This window comes from Melozone crissalis, unplaced genomic scaffold (assembly GCF_028551555.1).
Source record: "Melozone crissalis strain CALT ecotype California unplaced genomic scaffold, PUWL_Pcris_2 ptg000017l_1, whole genome shotgun sequence".
NCBI classification, from domain to species: domain Eukaryota; kingdom Metazoa; phylum Chordata; class Aves; order Passeriformes; family Passerellidae; genus Melozone; species Melozone crissalis.
This window is the reverse complement of record NW_026535795.1, coordinates 10,692,925-10,712,691: the sequence shown is the minus strand read 5'-3', so window position 1 is coordinate 10,712,691 and position 19,767 is coordinate 10,692,925. Positions and strand designations below refer to the sequence as shown.

The 19,767-nt window shown below is 47.9% G+C and overlaps 1 protein-coding gene across 1 annotated transcript in view; it reads left to right on the top strand.

Moving 5' to 3' along the window:
* Positions 1–19,767, top strand: part of PPP1R16B (protein phosphatase 1 regulatory subunit 16B) — a 60,240-nt gene that overhangs the window by 19,932 nt on the left and 20,541 nt on the right. The window lies entirely within an intron of this gene.

Here is a 19,767-nt window from a genome sequence, read left to right as displayed (position 1 = left end):
GAATCCTTGCCTGGTTTGTGGGTGGAAGGCAAGGACTTCGTCTTGTCTGGTGGAGAATCTCCCCAAAGTCATGTCCCTGTTTCTGAGCAAGCCTTTTCTGCCCTTTTTGTCATTGTGTGTGTGTTTTGCTCCTGTTTGCAAACAGAGCATGGACAGTGGTGGCCCTGCCTGGGCATTGTCACTGCATTTGCCCAACCCTGCTGTGGCTTTGGTTCTTTGTGCCTTTGTGACCTCCCTGGGACAGCAGACCTGTGATAATGCATTGGAAATGCTGGCTTTTATTCATTCCTTCCTTGCTGTAGAGGTTTCATAGCTCTCTCCAGCTCTCTGCCTCAGTGGCCCCATGTCATGTTTTGTGGAGGGATAGAATGTAAGAAAATAAAGATAGTGCAGAAGGCAATCTCACCCCTGAGGAGTTGCAGCTGCACTAATCACCAAAGATTAGGAACAGACCACAGCTGTGTCCAATAAGAAGATGAGTGCTACAAAAGGGTGGGTTAGCTGGGTAAGGAGGGAGCTGGAGTTTTTGGCTGAGAAGAGAGATGGAGTTTGTTGGTTGTGCTGTGAAGAAGGAGTCAGTGCTGTGAGGAGATATCCACGAGAAATCACTGAGAAGGTGTTGTGAGGAGTTGTACGTGAGAAATCACTGAGCAGGTATGGGAGCTTTGCAAAATGATGACAACAATGTTCCTCACTCTGAGCTGCTGTGGTTTTCTCGGAGGGCTCCAGCAGTGAAGCCAGCTGTGGCTGCTGGCATTGCCTGAGGGACAGGTCTGGGTCTTGCATCACCTCTGCCTGTGCTGGCAGGTTGTGGTTTGGGTTTCATACCCAGCTGTTCAGCTGCCAGTGACAGGTCGCAGCACTGGGACAGATGATGAGAGTTTCATTTATTCCTTTTGGTGCTGGTGCCTCTGCTCAGCACTATGGCTGGGGTGTGATGGCTCTGCAAGAGGCCCAGTCCTGCAGTTTTGCTTTCAGCTCTCTCTGGTTTGGGATCTGGGCTGTTTGGAAGGAGGAAAACTCCTCACTGTCTGTCCTACTGATGCTTTGTCATTTTGTGAGGGAGGCAGGAATGGTGGAGGTGTTTGAGGTCAGGGTCTGGTGAAGGGTGGATTTGCTCTCTGAGGGTCATGAGCAGGCAGTGCTGGCCTGTGTCCAGGCTGTAACACCAGTGTTCTGCTGGCAGGGTCCCATGGAAGTGCTCTTGCACCACATGTGGATGTGGATCCTTCACTGCTGAAGCTGCAGAGTTATCTTTCAGCTCCCAGCTTCACTCTTTTCCTCCAGTGAGGGAAAATCCATCACTGCAGGTCTCTTTTGGCACCATAATCCTGTTCACCTCTTCCTGTGGGCAAGCCCAGGTTGTGGGCTTGAACCAGCAGCTGCTCTTTTCAAGGTGATGCTGGTGATAAAACCCAAATGTTACACAGCCACTTCCCTCTGACAGAAAATCAATTTCCTCACCCTATGAGAGGACAAGGGACAGTATTGCCAGGGCACAGGTGCTTCCCAAATAGCTGGATTTTTCAGATGCCTCAAGTTTTTACAGTGAATTAGTTTTGTTCTCAATTAATTTATATCCTAAACATAGTGTGTGGGCAGGTTCTGTGCCCCCTCTGTGGTGTGGGACCAGTATAAAGGGAGGAGGGGACAGAGTCAAACCCAGGTGCCAAACTGGCAGAATTCTTTGTCAAGAAAGTGTGGAAACTCGTGGGCTTTTGGAGGTCCCAGGTGATTATTTTGATATATGAATCATCTTTTGTTTCCATGTGGGATGTGGAGGGGGAGGTGAAATGTAAATGATGAGGGAGTTGATAAGTCAGAGTGAGGAGGGTTGGAGCTGGGGGCGCAGCTGGCACGTGGCACCTCTGGGTGGCTGTGCCATTCCCATCCCTTGTGGCTTCTCTGCTCATTTTTGTCATTCTCACCCCCAAAGTGGGAGAGGGGATGGTGGTGGGTGCTGTGCAGTGGAATTGGGGAGCAGAAAGTGGAGTTGGGTGCTGGGTTGGCTCTTTGTCCATATGGTGTCTGAGGCTGTGGTGTGTATGACACCTCCTGGGGTGGCAGCTGAGTGCTGTAGGATGGAGCTGGTGGGTGCAGAACCCAGCCCTGCTCTTCAGGGGTCCTGAGGTCCTGGATATGCTTCTTTCTTTTCTTTCTTTCCTTTGCCTGCCTCTTGCCCAGGTATAATTGAGAGACCTGCTGTGTTCCAGGTGACATATGAAAGGCAAGAGGAAATGGCCTCAAGGGGTAGGTTGAGATTGGTAATTGGGAAAGATTTCTTCACCCAAAGTATTGTCCAGCCCTGGCACAGGCTGCCCAGTGCAGTAACCATCCCTGGAGGGATGTCAAAGATGCATCCATGTGGCACCTGGGGCCATGGCTCAGTGGTGGCCTTGGCAGTGCTGGGAGAATGGCTGGACTCGGGTCCTGGAGGGCTTTTCCAGCTTCAGCTGTTCTGTGGCTCCATGCTCTCAGTGTGGTGGCCAGGCAGGACTGAAGGCAGGAGCTCCTGCAGACCATCAGCGTGGGCAGGAGCTGAGAAGGGCTGGTGGCTCCTGTCTGCCTGTTCCTCTGATCCTCTGCAACAGATCTGTCAAAACATCCCAGCTTTACAAACAAGCTGCTATTAAAAGCTCCCTTGGATGTCTGCTGGCAGAAGAGGGGCAGGGAGCACGCTGCAAACACGCTGGTGGCAGATGTGAGCAGGCAGCCAGGCTGGGGACAGCGAGGTGACAGTGGGTGACCCCAGAGTGAGGGCAGCAGTGCCCCAGGGGGCTGCCTGGGCCTTCAGTTTGGGAGAGCTCCAGACAGCTCCTGGGTGAGCCTGAGGTGGGAGCCCAGGGCACTCCCAGCTGCCAGACCAGACCTGGTCTGTGCCCCTCTGCATCCCACACCATCTCCATTTCACTGGGAATATGCTCCATCCTCACCCAGCTCTGGGCTCAATCCCAGCTGGTTGCAAAGGGAGGACCCCCAACCCACACAGAGCTTCCAGGGGGTGTGGTGCTGGATGCAGCCTCTGGGCTGTTCCAGTGGCTGCAGAGTTGCTTTATAATGCAATAAAGGAATGCTTTATGAGTGATGGCAAAGGATTTGAGAAGATAAGGAATTGCTGAGGGCTGTGGCCCTTTGAGGCTGCTGTGTGAGGTGACGGACTGAAACCACGGAGAGGAGGCTGGTCCTGCCGTTCCCAGGGCAGCACCTCGGCCCCAAAAGCAGCCGGGGCTGTCATGTCCAGGTCTTTCTACATCACTGAGCTTTTCTAAAATAGCCCCAGAGCACGGGGAGATGAGCTGGTGTTCTGTAAACTGAAAAAAACACAGATCCCAGAGGTGGGTAAAGTGGCTCCTTGTACAAACCTGTGGCATTTGCTGTCTGGAGCTCCCTTTGCACACCTGGGCTGTTTGTGGTGGGAGCTCCTGCTTGAATGACACAAACTGCAGGTGCTGGCATTGGCTTCAGGGTGAGCTGGGCTCCTTCAAGGAGCCATCAACCCAAGGATGGATTCACCTTCCAGCAGCACCAGAGATGCCCTGGTTTCTCCTGCTTTTGGGTGAGAGCTGCCTCCCACAGGCACCCGCTGCAGAGTCCTTGAGCTCCCACCTCCTGGCACTCCATCCTGCAAGCAAAACCTTATCAGAGCCAGAGTGTTGCATAAAGCAGCAGATCCATGAGGATCTGCACAGTTAACCTCTTTCTGCAGTTTAACCGTGCAGATCCTCATGGCTGGTGAGCCTGAAGGTGAAGGAAAGCTCAGCTTTGGTGACCTTGGACTTGGCATTCGGTGAAACAGTGACAGAGCAGAGGGCATGAGCTTGGAGCTCACTGTGTGGGGAAGATTTCCCTGGGGAGAAAACAACTTTTTCCTATCAACACATCCCTTCTCCTTCCCTTTGTGCCATCCCAAACCTCCTGTTCCTGTGCTGTGGTGCCCAGCATGGTTCATGTACCTTCTGGGAGCATCCCTGACCATGCTCCCTTTGCACCTCTCTGGAATAAACCCAACCTTGTCATTTGCAAAGGCACTTTTAAAAGAGGCCCTAATTAGTGTCTATAAATTGCTTTCTTTAACCTTTCCAAGCTGATGTGATCTGTTCCCTTGTTACTTCAAACCCTTTATGAGGTGCCTTAATTTTCCACCCACGTTATTAATCTCCTGAAGCTTTTTTTTCGTGGGGTTCCTGTGTCCAGGTCTGTGAGTAAGTGCATTTATCTGTCTGAGAAGGTTTTTCCCCTGGGTTTTGTACCCTTTGAAGGGCTCTGAAAAGAAAAGATCTCTTATCACCATCAGTCTGAGTGTCTATCTGGGTACTTGGGAATGGTTTGAGTCAGAAATGAAAACATTTCTTTTTAATAACAAAGGCATTTCTTGAGTTTTAATCTCACTGGGTGTGGAAATGAGAGCTGTCCTCTTTAGGAAGCTGCATGTGGGAGCTCTTGGCAATGATGAATTTTGTTAATTTTGTTAATGGGGGTTGGTATGTCTTCCAAAAGCAGATTCATGTATTTGGCCACATTTTAACTTGGCTTTTTCATGCAGTTTGGATGTGATGCCAACGTGGGGTGATTTGCATATGGCAGCTAACTAGAGGCATCTGGGAGCGTGAGCAATATTGAATCAGCAACTTTCTCTGTTGGCATAACAAGTAAATATTTTTAATTTTTTTCCTTCTACTCTCTGAAATTCAGTCAAGTGGGGAAATTATGTCTATAAGAGCTTCAAATGCCAACTTTCCTGTCTTGAAATTAACACTGAAAAGTCCACCTAAGGTTTTCCTGGGATGAGGCTCTCTCCCTCCCCGAATCTGGAGTCAACTTCACCAATTCTTTTAACAATTTTTCTTTAAACAAAAAAGTTTGATCAGAAATACTTCTTTTATTTTCCAAAAGTTGGTCACTTCCACATAATTTTATTTTCTGGCTTTTACACGTGTGCTCCCTTCCACCATTTCTGATACCACTGAAAATATTTCTGGTGTACTTTGTAATAGGATTACAGGATAATGAATAAACATTGGATTCAAGCTGCAGTAAGAATTCTGTTTGGTTTTAGGAGATTTTTAATCAAACAGGAATTGGCCAATTGCTGTTGTCAAGATTTTGTTTCTTACAAGAGGTAGCTTAAACCACTTGATCAACTTCCAACATTTGGTGCAGTGTGTTTTGGAGGAGAAACTCAGTGTCTCCTTGGTTGCTTGTGCACCCAAATACAACCTGGACATTTCCTTGGTTTATTGGTGTTGTTAGTGGTGTTAATGTGGCTGTGTATGAGGAGTGTTCTTCCTCCCAAGGAGATTTGGGCAATAGGGAGGTGTTGTTTTGATTTTTAAAGTTTTTTTAAGTCTTTTGATGTTTATATTTTTGTAACAAACTTTCTCATACACTTTATGTAAATACCTTATTGTTTTGCATTCTTTTATAAAAAAGAAAATATTTAATAAACTGTTAGTTTGTCCAGTGTCATTGGAAGGGTGACACTGTCACCCTTCAATCCACTGTCACTTTTAAAAATCTATAAATATTTAAGTCAAAATTAAACTTCCCTCTTTTTTACCTTAAAAAATGCAATATCCACATTTTTCTGTTTCATATCCTAAAATAACAGGGAGGAGAGGCTGGACCTGCTCAGGTGGTGCTGCAAGGTGCAGCAGGTAGGATATGTCAGGTCACCATCTGCTCTCCAACCCTGCCTGGCCAAACCACAGCAGGGAGGGTGTCACATTGACGTTTTCTGAAAAATCCCCTTGCCCAGGATTCTTCTCCTTGGAAGCTGGGAAGCTTCAGAGAAAAAGGAAAACAATATTATCTCATTTGCTTCTCTTGTGTTTTGCTGCTTTGGAATGTGGTTTGGAGATTGTTTATCCAACAAGTGGTTGTTTGATTGGTTTCATGTGAATTGTTTTATTTTAACTTAATAACCAGTCAGGGTCAGGCTGTGTCAGACGCTGGAGAGAGAGTCACGAGTTTTCATTATCATTCTTTGTAGCCTTCTGTAAGTATCCTTTCTGTATTCTTTAGTATAGTTCAGTATAGCATTCTGTATAATATCATATATCATATCATATCCTCTCATGTCTCATCTCATATCTCATATCATATATATCTTATCAGCCTTCTAAGAACATGGAGTCAGATTCTCAATCATTTCCTTCCTGCCATGGGGGACCCCAAAAATACCACAGGAGGGTTCAGAACAGGAATGTCAGACTTGAAGTAAGCCCAAGGCAGATGATCAATGGGACCTTAATTCAACCAGGTGCCTGGAGATGTCCCTGCCCACAGGTGCTAAATCAATGCTATTTAACCCTTCCCTGTCTTGGTTGCTCTGCCTGCTGTGATGTGGAGGCAGCCTCACATGCCTGCTGGTTTCCTGGTGTCTGCAGAGCTGCCAAATGTCAAAACCAGCACTTCCAAGCCTGCTATTGCTTGCTGATGTGTCAGTGGCTGTAGGAGCATCGGGGTTAGCACGGTCAGGACACACGGACACAAGAGATCTCTGCAGCCAGCGCTGAAACTTGGGGTTCATTGCAAAGGGCCTGGGGGCAGGGCCCTGCTGGGAGCTGCCAGACACAGCCCAGAGCAGGCCCGAGAGAGTAAGAGGGGCAAGAGCGTAAAAGGCAAGAGCTAAGACACAAGAGGTAAGAGAGCAAAGTTCCCATTCCAATACAATAAATCATCTTCTGTGTTGAATATTCTGATTCTCACTAACCAATCTAGTACAAGATACAAATCCTACAGCATTTACATACAGCCTGTAAGAATCATTACATTATCATACTGTGTTACATTTTAAACCCTAAAAACTCCTCTTTGGGCCCCTTCTGCCAAGCTGTAGGGTCTGCTCTGACCCTGGTGAAAGTTGTTTCCTGTGCTCTGATTCATGGTGTGTTTTGTTGTTGCAGTCAGGTAGAAAATTATCAAAGAAAAGCTTCATAAAATCAGGCCTGCTCTGTTGGATTGATGGCTGGCCTGTCATTTCTTTTAAGTGCAGCGAGTACTTTGCAAGTTCCCAAGTGAAAACAATCTTGGTGTGAAGTGTTTGTTAACATAACAGTCTATTCCTAGGTGAAACACAGCTAGCACCTACATAGACATTAAATCTGTGTCCCAAAAATCAGTGAAGGAAATATGTAAACTATTTAAGAATAGAGAGATTTGATGGACATGTACAATACCTTTTACTAACCAATGGAGTAACTGGCAAAACTATTTATCAGTTACAGTTGCACGTGAATTCTGTAAAAAGAGTATAAAAGGAGTTGTGTGAATAAAGAATAGGCTTTTCTACATGAAGACAATGGAGCCTCACATGATTTATTCTGATATTTTGTCCCACTCCAGTAGTGAGGAATCAGAGAGCGTAAACAGCAGTTCCACTGGGGACTCTGGTGTCTGCTGTGTAGTGAGCAGCACAGCCCAGAGGGGAATTTTGTGTTTTGTGTGCTTGGCTGTGGGCTCTGAGAGCCAGGGCTCTGTCCTGCTCTGGGGCTGTGCTGTGGGGTCTGATCCAGGGGATGTGGGACATGAGCCTGATTGCTCCCCAGAGCTCGCTGGCTTTTTGCAGCATCATTCTCTTTTCAAGTGTATTTTGTACAGCAGCCCACAACCAAAACCACAGGTCTGCAGCCACCTATCTGATTGTTCTTTGCAAATGAGTGTTGGTGGGGAAATGAATACTTTTGGGGGTGAATCCTTCCTGCAGGGTGAAACCTGCTGTTGCTGCCTTACCCCTGCTACAGCTGAAAATGCATTTCCTTGCCTCTAAGCTGTGGTTGCAGGCTCTGCTTTCTGCCCCTTTCTCCTGGTCAAGGAGAACTTGAAAAGTGGATTAAATCTATTTTTTTTCCAGATTTAAATTCCTGCCTTTCTGGAGCGGGGCCAGCTCAGCTCAGCTGGTGTAGATTTCTCCCTCCTAGAATCATGGAAAATAGAGGTTGAGAGGGCCTCAGGAGGTCATGTAATCCACCTCCTGCCCCAAGGCAGGATCAACTGTATCTAAAATGCTTGCTAATGAGGGTGGAGTTAGGTATCTTAGTGTATTTATAGGCATCTCCACATCACCAGAGCACATCTACCTGTGCAAGGAGCCCTGATCCTCATTCAGTTGTGCATATTTTTCCTACTTGCTTGTATTTATCCTCCTTTTTTATTTTTTTCTTTTTTTTTTGCTTTGCATCTCATCTTTACCCTTACTGACTGGGAGTTTTCCTACTTCCGTGAAGAATGCTCTAATTCTTTCTTTAATAGCAGTTGCTATGGCAGCTGGTTCAGGCAATGCCTTATAGCCTAGTGCAGAGCTGCTTCTACAGACACTTCCACTGCTTGTTTTTTCCCCTGGAGCTTGGCCAGATCTTTGGGAAATGTTACCATTCGCTGAGAGTGTCTTGAGCAAAAAAAAAAAAAAATTAAAAAAAAATCAGATCTTGGTATATAAAAACACCTCCTAAGCCTTGCCCACCCTCTAACCTAGCAATAAAAGATGCTAAATAGGCCAGGAAGCCAACTGTTTAATTCTGGCTGCTGGTGCATTTGTAATCAAGAGTTAAGATGCAATCAAGCACCTTGCACTCCCTTTTAATTCAGGGAACAGGAGCCCATGTGCAGCTCTGAGCCAGTGGATGCAGTTTCCACTGAGCTCCCTGCAATTTGCAACTGTTTTTTTGCTGGATTTGGATTCCCTGGATAGCGTGAGGGAGGCTGGCTGCAAGTGCCACTCATGTGGGAAATGGGCTTTAGTTGCTCTGGGGTGTTTCCCCTGCTCTGAATTCCTTTTTATAACAGTTCACAGCATTTCTCAGTTTGGCCAAGGTTTTCAAGCCAGGCCTTAATTCACATTTCCCTGGTGGTTTGGGCTGCTGTGCTGGGCTTTGCTTTCAAAGCAGCAAAAAGGTCCCTGCCTTGAGTGTAAGAGCATCAAGCTCTGAAATGTAGCGGGAAACTTCCAAAGCCTCATTTATCTTTGTCTGCCTTTACCTGGGCTGACAATAGAAATCCCATTAGTAAAAATAAATGTTAACCACAGTCCTCCTCCATAATAAAATCCCAAGCAACCCACCCACCAAACAAAACAATACTCTCATTTTTCTGTCCTAATGGCTACTGCTGTAGAGTTCAGCTCTAAAAAAGGGGGAGATTAGAGCAGGAATTAAACTCTAAGGCACTGTCACACCTTCTCCCTGTTTGCACCAGCCCTGTTCTGGCCTGGCTGGCAGCTGATGGTGTCCATGGCAATGTTACCTGCACACAGCTGCTGTCCTGTCCTTTGTGGCACCTCCAAGCATTTCCATGTGAGCAGCAAGGGTTAGAGGGGAGGTGCTGCCACTGCCATGGTTGTGGCTGCAATGATGAGGGCTGGGACACCATGGCTTGGTCTATTCATGGTCTTTTCAATTATCTGATCTGAAAGATTCTTTGTGTCAAACCCGTTCTTATCAATAGCAGCAAAGTTTTACTCTATTCAATAATGTTGAATGAAAAGTAAAGTCCTTGCACAGGAAGGTGCACCAAGGTTTCATTGCTGCAGGGTGTTTGGGGTTTGCCCAATGACTTGGGTCAAGGAATTCAGCTGGAAATCCATCCCAGCTCAGCCTCTTGGGGCTGGAGGGGAGCAGGAACCCTGCAGTAAAGAACATTCCACTGGTGTTAGGGACATGGAGAGAACTTCCCCTATCTGTCTGAAACCAACATTGGCTTCAGATCCTGTGTGCTGTCAGGGAAGACAGGTGAGGTCTGACCTGGGGTGCTGTGATTCACCCTCTGCAGAGCCCATCAGCTCCTCAGAGACCAGGATCTCCCTCAGGAGCCTGGGGCTGGGCAGCACACAGTGCTCCCACAGAGAGCCAGCTTCAACCTACTTAGAGCTCAGGCTCGTCCTGTGCCCCTCAAACTTTTCAGACCTGGTTTATTTTATCATTTCAGACCCTGTCAGTTTGTCTTTAATTAGCAAGGCTAGAGCAGGGCTCCATGGGAGCTTAAATGGGCCTCTTGTTTTAATTAAAATGTTGGTGTAACAGCCTGAAATAGCAGGAGTTAGAAAGAGCCAGAGCTCCAGAGAAGGAGGACAGTCCCTGTGGATCTGCAGTGACATCCTGCTGCCTGTCAGGGCTGTTAGCACAGGGGTTCCTTTCCTCCTAAACCTGATGCTGTCACAGCAGTGATGCAAGGCCTGAGTGTGATGTGAAGTTCCAGTCTAGGCTGTAACCAGCCAGCTTCCAACCTGTGCCAAAACCACACCATGTCTGCTTTGGGAGGTGGCAGTGGGTCATGGAGAGGTGCTGGAAGTCCATTTTGATTTTATTGGAAGGGCAAATGGGTTTAAAATTTCATCTGAAAAGACACCTAAGGAGGATTCCTTGTGCTTTCATAGGAAATTTATTTCTTATAACTCCAATCGTGCAGTTGTGAAATAGCTATGAAAAAGCTGCTGCTCTGTCCCCTGACCCAAATTACTCTCATTTGTGGCAATTTTCTAGCACTCTTCAGAGCCAGGAAAGGTTCATCTGAGTACAGGTCAGCACTGGATCTGTAGCATTAATTCAAGGCTTGGCTCATCATTGCACTGTCTCAATCAGTGCTGCAGGATCTGCCATGTGCTCAGTAATGGGAATGTTTGCAGCGCTGATCTCTCAGTTACCCTGTGGGGAACAAGTGAACAGGAAATATTCCTTGCTTTGCTTACATCCAGAGACTGGTCTTGTAGCTCAAGGGCAATATTTGTTGGCTGATTTTTCTCCTGTGGGGTGGGATTGACAGCCTGGATTGCAGGTGGAGGTGGAAGGAGCTGTGCCCAGGGCAGGGTGAGGGTGCTGAGCCAGAGGTGTGGCCACCTCGTGTCATTCTGGTGGGGTTCAAAGCTCCCACAAACACCTTGCTCACCCAGCTGTCCTGGGTGCTCTCATAGCAGCTGCCTCTGACTGGGACTTCCTGGTGATCCCTGAGCATTTTGGCACAGACCTCTGAAGATGTTTGGGTGTTTTGCCTTTCTTGCAATCAGTTTGGTTGGGTCAGTTGACAGAGAGAATCCTTCAGCTCAGACAGTTTAAAAGACCATGAATAGACCAAGCCATGGTGTCTCAGCCCTCATCATTGCAACCAGAGCCATGGCAGTGGCAGCACCTCACCTCCAACCCTTGCTGCTCACATGGAAATGCTTTGGAGGTGCCACAATCTTCCCCAGCCACTCAAAACGTGGAGAGATGCAGGTGAATCACAGCACCCCAGGTCAGACCTCACCTGTCTTCCCTGACAGCACACAGGATCTGAAGCTGTCAGGGAAAGATCTGAATGTTGGTTTCAGACAGATGTGGGAAGTTCTCTCCAGGTCCCTAACACCAGTGGAATGTTCTTTACTGCAGGGTTCCTGCTCCCCTCCAGCCCCAAGAGGCTGAGCTGGGATGGGTTTCCAGCTGAATTCCTTGACCCAAGTCATTGGGCAAATCCCAAACACCCTGCAGCAATGAAACCTTGGTGCACCTTCCTGTGTAAGAACTTTGTACTTTTCATTCAACATTACTGAATAGGGTAAAACTTTGCTGTTATTGATAGGATGGGTTTGACACACAGAATTCTTCAGCTCAGACAATTTAAAAGACCATGAATAGACCAAGCCATGGTGTCTCAGCCCTCATCATTGCAGCCAGAGCCATGGCAGTGGCAGCACCTCCCCTCTAACCCTTGCTGCTCACATGGAAATGCTTTAGAGGTGCCACAAAGGACAGGACAGAAGCTGTGTGCAGGTAACGGTGCCATGGACACCATCAGCTGCCAGCCAGGCCAGAACAGGGCAGTGCAAGCATCCTAAAGCTCCATAGGATCCAGAGTCCACTCAGCTCCTTCTGCTGGATGCTGCTCTACACACCACCCCGTTAATCACTGCGCCGTGGTATTAAAATATATTGACATGGCATTTGGGTCCTCAGGGATCACCCTGATCAGAGCCAGGAGTCCCCAGCAGCAGTGGAAGCATCCTGTGTGTGCCATGGGCAGGAGAGGTTCCCTGGGACAGCCAGGTCCCAGTTTTGGAAGTTGACCCCAGTGCTGTGGGCTCCCCACCCTCCTCCTTCCCTTCCTGTAGGAAGGGCCTGTGGGATTTCCAGCTGTGGAACAGGAAAGAAGTGGGGATCCTGTTTGCCTGCCCCCTGAGCTGCTCACATCTGTCTGAAGCTGCTCCTTGTCCCATGGCTGTGGCCTCATTTGTCCCCTGTCCTGGAGCTCTGCATGGAGCATCCTGAGGTGCCACTGCCAGGGAGGCTCTCCAAACCCAGCCCTGGTTCCTGTGTGACTGGGACACGGCAAGAGCAGCTTGGTCACCCAAGATCCTGGGACTGGAGGGCACAAGAAGGGCAAAGTTTGCTGGCACAAGGCGAAGTTGTTTCTGTCCTGTCCCACAACATCTTCTGTGTTAGATCCTAATGGCATCCAATCAATATCAGCTCCTTGGGAGGTGCCAGGTGGCATCTGGCACATGCAGGAGGGTGGAGGAAGGTGGGCTAAGACTTTGCATGGGCTAAGGGTAGACCCTTTTAAACCAGCTTCTCTTCTCCAGTTTACTTTCCCAGTTAAGCAACTGTCCAAAAAAAAAGAAAAAATTAAAATAGGCCACAAAAAAAAAAGCCTCACAAATTCAAGGATTCTCTCTGTCAACTGACCCAACCAAGCTGATTGCCATAAAGGAAAAATACCCAAATATCTTCAGAGGTCTGTGCCAAAATGCTCAGGGATCCCCAGGAAGTCATGCAAAGTCTCAGCTGTGTTTATCTCTTGTTGCTGTCATATCTTCTGAAAAATCCTTTCTCCAGGATTTCTTCTCCTGGGAAGCTGAGAAGCCTCAGAGAGAAATGAAAACAATAATTATCTGATTGCTTCTCCTGTGTTTTGCTGCTTTGGAATGTGATCTGGGGATTGTTTACCAACTGGTCATTGTTTGATTGGTTTCATGTGAATTGTTTTTAATTAATGACCAACCACAGCCAGCTGTGTTGGACTCTGAGGAGTCAGTCATGAGTTTTCATTGTCATTCGTTGTAGCCTTCTGTCTGTATCCTTTCTCTTTCTTAGTAAAGTTTTAGTATAGCATTCTGTAATATAATGCAATGTAATATAATATAATATAATATAATATAATACAATATAATATAATATAATATAATATAATATAATATACCCTTCTAAGAACATGGATTCAGATTCTCAATTCCTCCTTCATCCTGGTGACCCAGCAAATACCACAATCTCTCACTAAATTATGAGGGGACTTTGGGTTCTTATTTTGGGCATCCCTTTGCTCTTGTTGGGGTGTCTGAATTCTGCACACCTCCAGCAGGATGAGGCACTGATCTGTGAGAGGGTTTGCTGGGGAAGTGCTCATGGAGGAAGGAGGTGAGAGGGAGCTGGAGGTGTCCTGTCAGAGCAGGGGGAGTGCTGCAGCCTGCCCTGGCTCTGGCACAGCCTCAGCAACAAAAACCTCTTTAGACTGGGCACATTTGTGGTGTAGAGCTGTAAAACACTGCCTTGGGGGCACGGCTGTTTAACCTGAACCAAGTTTCACAGGCTTGGCAGTGTGCTTGCTTTGGAAAAACGCTGTGTACCTGTGCTCACACATCCCCTGGGACACTCCCAGCCCTGGAAAGCAGCAGGGCTGCCAGGAGCACGTGGGGACACTGCCAGGGGGGCCTTCTCTGAGCCTGCTGGTGGCAGGGAGCTTTTGTGCTGTCCTTATCTCTGGGCAGTGAGTCCTTCCCGTGGGCTTTGGGGACAGCAAGAATGGCTTTGGGGACAGCGGGAGTGGCTCCACGGAGCTTTTTATCCTGGCAGAGGGTGGTGTTGCTGCAAGGGCACCTGCCCTGGGGCTGAGGAGGAGGCTGTGGCTGTGCTGGGCATAGCTCAGGGTGAGGAGATGCCCCCAAAGTCACTGAGCAGCTGCACTCAGCTGAGATGAGCCCTGGCCAGCAGTGGTGGCAGCTCTGAGCAGCTCTGTGCTGCAGGAGGTGATGGCTGGTGCAGGGTCCTGGTCAGTTTTTCCTTGGGAGGGCAGCACGCTGCTCCTGGGGCATTGGGCGTGTTATATTCTGCAATATTCAATGCTGCAGCAGCACTGATTGCCCTGCCTGGTGTCAGGGACCACAGAGCCACACTGGCATCCTCAGGGACCTTGGCACCCGAGCTGGGCTGTCAGAAATGGGCTGTGCCCAAAGCTGGGCTCTGGCAGTGCATCCCTGCCCTGCTGCAAGCAGGACAAGGTGCCCTGAGCAGGGAGAATGGCACTGCCAGCAGGCACTGGCTGTCACTGTCACCCACTCTATTTAATTGAATTTGGGAGACTTTTTTTTTTTATGGCCTATTTTAATTTTTTCTCTTTTTTTTGGACAGTTGCTTAACTGGGAAAGTAAACTGGAAAAGAGAAGCTGTCCTGGTTTAGAAGGGTCTACCCTTAGCCCATGAATCTGGGCCAGATCTACTGGTACATGCTGATGCTTTATGCAGCCCTAGAAAGGAAAACAGGCATAAATATCACTTTATAGCTGTTCTGCTTTGCTCCATGAATCTGGATCAGTGTCTCTCTCCCTCCTAATCGGGTTAGTTTCCTTTTGATCTCCCTCTGTTAAGGAAATCTAAACTGATTTAGCTATTCCCATCCATTTTCCATTTGCCTGATGGCTCTTTCCACAAGGCTGTCTCAGCTCTACCCTAATTACTGATGAGTTGTCTGATGCTGTAGCAGGTGACACTCTGCTGTGGAACTTTGTAAATCTTAACCAGTATTCACTGGGAAATTTTTGGCAGATGTTTTGTTTCATTTTTGGACAGATTAGTTTTAAATTGGCAAATGCACTAGGCTTAAGGAGAAGACAATTGCTACTAGCTGCCAAAAAGCAAACACTAATTATCAATCATGTTTTATTGAGCCTCTGTTGAACTGATTTGCTGTAGAAAACATAATTTTCTTGTTCTCTAGCTTCAGGAAATCTGATTTTTGAGAGTTCTGCTCTCTTGATGGCGGTGATGTATGATACAGCAAAGAAGAGAGGAAAAAATTAGCTGAGGATTAAAATCTGTGACATCTTGGAATTTTAATCACCTGCTTTTAGGGACATAAAACCATTTTCTGTGCTGACGTGCCATAAAACCATTGCAGACACATCTTCCTTGTCACTCCTGCGTGAAGAGCCTGTCCCTGCAGTGATTTACAGCAGAGTTCAGTGAATGCCATGCCTTGTTTGTTTGCTCTCAGTAGGCCCCAGTTTCCAATGCTGTGAGACAAGATAAGAGCAGCTGGGGGAAATCTCAGTGTCCTTGCCTTGCTCTGGGGCTTGGCTGCAAATGGGAGCAGCAGCAGCAAAGCCCTGAGTGCTTCTGCAATCACCCGTGGTTTGTGAAGCTGCTGCTACAGTCATTGAGTAAATTATGTGTTCAGTGAGTTGTTATCCACTGGGGTTACATGTGATGGCTCAAACCTCTCTGACTGTGCTCCTGGTGTGTGCGACACACTCAAACTGCCCACTGGGGATGAAGCAGCATCTTCCCAACTCATCTTCCTCACTGGCTCATGTAGCCCCTTCCTGAGTGCAGACTGGGCTGGTTTTTCCCTTGGGATCAGTCCAGCAGGGCAGCTTTTATCCAGCTGTGAGGGGCAGTGTTCCCTGTGAGGGGAGGTGCTGTACCCCGTTGTCAGAACTCAGCACATCCCTCTGGGTGTCCAGAATTGCTGAGGACCCCACTGGGGGGCTCACAGACCCTGGCACACAGCCCAGAGCACATGGGGATTTGATTGTGACCCCTGGAGCAAGTTGCCAGCTTTGTATGAGGACCTGAAAGTCACAGAGATTTGAATAGTGCAATAACAAAATGATCACAGGGTGAAAATGTAGATTTTAGGATTTTTGGTGTGGGGGTTATGGGGACAACATGGAGGAACTTGGGCGTGTCCAGCCTTTCTTCTTCTTCTTGTTCCCCATTCTCTGCAGTGATGCTGGCATTTTGGAATTGGTTTAGAGTAGAAGTGCACGGTCTAGCATAGGTGATAGGTATTGGGGATTAAGTGTAAATATGTTATACATAGTTTGTAGTATAAAAGGACAACACAGAGTGCCTGTGGCTGCCCTGTTGGGCAGATCCCGGCTGGGGAGAAAGAAAATTTTATAGATAAGAATTAATAAACAACCTCAAGACAGAGAAGTGAAGAGTCCAGGCTCATTGTTCAGTTGTGTGGGCCAAAGCAGAGACATCCTGCACATCTCAGGGCAGCAATTATCAACCAAAACCTGAGACTCTGTGTCCCTGGACACATGGGGCTGGCCCAGGAGTGTGGCCAAGCAGGACTGGTCGGTGGGTTAGCACAGCCTGGGCCCTGCCCACCACTGCTGGGAATGGGCAAATTTCTCCTTATTTTCAGCAAGACTGTAGGAAAAGAGGAGATTTCCAGCCAGGGAGCTGAGAAACCTTGTCATTCAAATCTAGCCCACTCTCTGAAGAAACTCCTTGATTTAAATGTTAAATGTGCTGCATGGGGAAGGAGGGATCAGATGGTTGCAAAGCATCTCAAAACTGCTGACAGTGTAAGGGCCTCCTTTTGAGGCTCCTGCTCCTTCCACAGTCCTTTTAATGCTTTTTGGAATTTTACTGCAGAACAGAAACCCAAGGAAGGTTTGTGCACCTTGTAGAGCTGCTCTGGGGCTCTGGGCTGTCCATATTCCCACCTGACCTGGCTGGTGCAGGGGTGGAGGAGGAGATGGCTTTGTCTCTTGTCCCCTTCCCAGGGTGACTCTGCAGTTTCCAGCTGCTGTGATTTGCCTGCATGTGCTGAGCTTTCATCTCTGCTTTTATGGCTGTGTTATTTGTTAGACTCTCTGGTGCAATATATTCTTCTTCTTAATGCCTTTGATGCTGCATCACAGGCACAAAGCACCTCAAGCCAATCTGGAATTGGGTCTGTGAAGAGCAAGAGCCCTCCTGAGGAGCCGGGGTTGCTCTGGTGAGCAAGGGTCCAGCAGCTAAGAGGTTAATGCTGTCTGTCCCAAAATCTCTCTGTGTCACCTGGTTGTCACCTTGATCACCACACAGGTGCTGTGTCCCCAGCAGGCTGTGGGCTCCATGAGGGGTGTGTGTGCTGGGCAATGTCCCTTGCTCCAGGGCTCACCAGCTGCTCCTCTGTGTGTCCTTCAGCCCAGGGGTGGGTTTGTGTGTGGAGAGCTTGGCCACCAAACCACGTCCATCCCTGAGTTGTCGGTGGCACAGGTGATGCAATTTATGCAACCAGGGCCCATTTTTAACTCACTTTTTGCTGCTGGTCCTCTCTCAGGGCTTCTGCTGCTCAGAGTGATGTGTTAGAAAGTCTCTTTTCCCAGCCTGGCTGTCAAAGAAGGAGTCAGAGCTCTTCAGTTCTCATTCTCAAGCTTGTTTATTGTATCTTATCTATAAAATTCTTTCTCTGGCCTGCTGAGGTCCATTCAGCAGGTCAGACAGAGGCACTCTGCCCATTCTTGGGGCAGTGTTATCTTTCATACTAAAAACTACGTGTACATTATTTACCATAACTTCCCAATACCTATCACCTATGTTAGACAGTGAGCTTCTACTCTAAACCAACCCAAAAGTGCCACCATCACAGCAGAAGATGGAGGCGAAGAAGGAGAAAGGCTGGACATGCCCAGATTCCTCCATCTTGCCCCCTGAACCCCCATTCTAAAAACTCCCAAAATCTATTTTTCCACCCCATGACAAACTAATTATTTTTCTACTTAAACTTTTGTGGCTTGCAGATCCTCATATAAGGTTGGTAATTTTTTCCATGGGTCATAATCAAAGGCACAGGTGTCTTGGGCTCTGTGCCAGGGTCTCTGAGCCCCCTGGGCAGGGGTTTGGGCAATCCAGGACAGCCAGAGGGATGTCCTGAATTCCCCAGTCCTCTCCCTGCCAGCTGTGCTGGATGGAGGAGAGGCAGCACTCCTGTTGGGATGTGGAGCCAAGCTGGGATCACAGCTGTGGGAGGTGGCAGCAGCCAGGGCAGATGAGTGCAGCCTTCACCTGCTCCCTTCTCAAAGGGGGACAGGCACAATTTGGTTCAGGGTTTGTAGGTCAGGTTTCCATTACACAACTGTACTGGTTGCAGCTGCCTGTGTGAGATCCAGCCTCGTTGGATGCTCCTGGTGGGGTGGGCTCCTTTCCCTGGGAATGATTCTGTGTGATCAGATGAACAGAAGGAAACAGGATTCCTCTGTTGTAGCACTAATTGGGTGCTGATGGAGGCTTGGAGTGGGATTGCCTCAGCCTGTGAAATGTGGGAAACATATCAGAAGCATTTCTTACAAACAACCGACTGGAAAAATAATAATTTTCTTCAAGCCTGTGTTTTTCCCAGACAAAGGTGAACACAAAACAGCTGGGGAGGGATCTTGTGCTTGCTCACAGATCTAGCAATGAGGATCAGATCTCCTGCATCTCCCAAAACAAGGCACACTGAGCATGTGGAGGTCTCTGCCCATGCCTTCTTGTGTGAGGAATGTTCTACCCCTGGTTTAGTGAGGGAGAGTACAGCCTTCCTGTCACTGTGTTCACAGGGGTCTGAGGATGAGGGAAGAGACGAGGATCTGACTCCATGTTTCAGAAGGCTTGATTTATTATTTTACTATATATATTACATTAAAACTATACTAAAAGAATGGAAGAAAGGATTTCATCAGAAGGCTGGCTAAGAATAGAATAGGAAAGAATGATAACAAAGGTTTGTGGCTCCGACAGAAAGTCCGAGCCAGCTGACTGTGATTGGCCATTAATTAGAAACAACCAACATGGGCCAATCACAGATGCACCTGTTGCATTCCACAGCAGCAGATAACCATTGTTTACATTTTGTTTCTGAGGCCTCTCAGCTTCTCAGGAGGAAAAATCCTAAGGAAAGGATTTTTCATAAAAAATGTCTGTTACACCCTCCCACTTCATTTCACAGGAGGCTAAATGGTCCATGGTGTCTCCAGGAACCAGAACATTGGGATTGCTTGGATTGCTCTGCTCTGCAAGGGCCCTGTCCCCTTGGCTAGCCAGCCCTACTCCTGTTCATGAAGGGCTTGCTCCCATAAAGGTGTTTAGGAGGATGCTCCAGGTCTCTCCTGCTGGGTGCTGGTCTGCAGGAAAACAGCAGAAGCTGCAGGAGTTGCTCAGTTACACTCAGTGCTGGGGATGCTGAATTTTGGGGTTAGGAGCAGGAGGAACATGGGTGCAGCCCAGGGATGGCACAGGGCTGCACATCTGCCCATCCCCATGCCAGGTCCTGTGCTGTCACTGGGATCCACCTCTGCAGCCTGTAATTAGTGCTGTCAGCAGAGCTGTAAGCAGCCACTTCAGCATTAATTACTTTAATGAACTTACCCAGGTGGGTTGAGCTACTAAAGCATTTTGTTGTTCCTGTAAATGTTCAAGTCAAAATATTAAATTGCAGAATTGATGGGGGATGGTGCAAAGCTGGAGCCTGGATTTCCTCTTGCCTTAATGTTCAAAAATTTGGGTTATTTTAGTTAATTTGATCAATTAGTCTGTTCTCCTCAAGCAGCACGGCAGAAGAGTAAGGAGGCTCTTTTACTCCCCCTTTACTCCTCAGTGTAAGGGGAGCAGTGAGCTCAGAGCACTCTGCCATTCATGCCCAGAAGATGGATGTCACCATTCCTGCTCTGTGACAGCTCAAAGGTGGTCCCTGGCACTCAGGATCTTGTAGTGTTAAATATGTAATGAAAACCTCCCTGATAAGAGGGATCTGCTGGTGAGGGAGCTTTCA